Genomic DNA, 1,757 nt, shown 5'->3' with positions numbered 1-1,757 from the left:
TTCAACAGTGACAGGCAGCTTTCCTCCCACATTGTCATTCTGTGGTTCCCAAGCATGCAGGCACACCCACTAATGACGGAAGATAATCCTCTTTAGAAATTACACTCCTTAACGTGACCCCTCCCCCCCCTGCACCTTTGAGTCTGACACACACACACACACACACACACACACACACACACACACACACACACACACACACACACACACACACACACACACACACACACACACACACACACACACACACACACACACACACACACACACAATAGATGGGACAGAGGCGGGATGGAGGGAGAGGATGGATATTGCAGAGTTGGAAACTTTCTTTCTTTCTTTCTTTCTTTCTTTCTTTCTTTCTTTCTTTCTTTCTTTCTTGTAAATGGAAAACACTTCCTGACCAGACTGGAATTTATTGACGTAGGAGTCAGGCCTCAGTGAGCAGTGAGGAGTTTATTGACTCTAATGTTCATAAAACAGCAGACTGAACATTGGTTAGCTTGGGAACAAACATAAAAAAATCTATAAAATTGGACTTTGCCCTGTCCCAAAGAAGTATAGGCCACAATTAATACATTAATATATTTCTGTATATTTCTTTCTACTGTGCTTTTTCATTCTACCAATGTTATTCATCAACATATTATTGGCTAGCCCTGTTCCATATTGGCTAACCAACACCACTCTTATTTTGAGTATTAGTTGGTAATAATATTACCATTTATACCAACTAATAATCTGAATAAGAGCGGTGTAAATTATGGAATAATGTTTAGTCAAAATTATGCCATCATTTATCATAACATTTTTGACAGCCTGCTAACATTTACCTACACTGGTAGCTATGTAGCCTACCTTAAGGCAGTGGTTCTCAAAGTGCATGGGGTCCGACGTCGACCCATAGGTCCGGCCGTCCGGGGACCTCCAGGGGTCCTTGAGGGCGTTCTAGCCCACGAGAGAACTCACACAGAAATAAGCAGACAAAAGTGGAACTGGACAACCCACCTGAAATTTAATTTGTTAAATTTAATTTAATTTAATTAATTTGTATTTTTCGTTTTTCTTTTAGGTTTTATGGCCTTAATTACACCCAAAAAACCTGAATTTAAGCGTTTGGAGCTTCAATGAAAACAGTGACATCTGCTGGCAAATCCCATTGACATATATGGGATTTGCTGGCTCTTACATGACAAACAGCAGGAAAATCAGAGCACTTGTTTGAGCCAGAAAACCCCAGACCACAGAAAATCTGAATGTTAAAAGTTCAGGTTTTTTGGGTGCAATTGAGATCAGAAAACCTAAAAGAAGATTTTTTACAAACTTTTTTTAAAATGTCACAATCCCTTTAAAGTCAAGGGCTGGCTGGATGCCCTGGAGGAGGGACTGGTAAGGGAGACCCCTGTTCAAACACTCTACAATACAGCAATGATTACTATCTTGTGCTGTCCTTTTAACCAAAACATATCACTTACCCTACATTTAAGCCTATTTTCAGAAGATGTTGCGCGCTGTTGTTGCTTTGCATCAGCAACAACAACATGCCGTGTGCACTCGGAGTCGTCGCTCAAAGCACATTGGCCTCTAAAGTAAACATCGACCATATCATAAAGCTGTAGCTCCATCTAGTGGTAGAGCCATAGAATCGCCACCGAGTTACCCGCTACCTCTCCGTAGCACTACAATTCCCACAATGCATCATGCTTTCACATGGTCGTCAGGCAGCGGGGGTTTGTGTGTGTACGTTGCCAAGGAGA

The sequence above is a fragment of the Electrona antarctica genome, assembly GCF_951216825.1.
Source record: "Electrona antarctica genome assembly, chromosome: 20".
Lineage (NCBI taxonomy): Eukaryota > Metazoa > Chordata > Actinopteri > Myctophiformes > Myctophidae > Electrona > Electrona antarctica.
Note: the sequence above shows the minus strand (reverse complement) of the source record.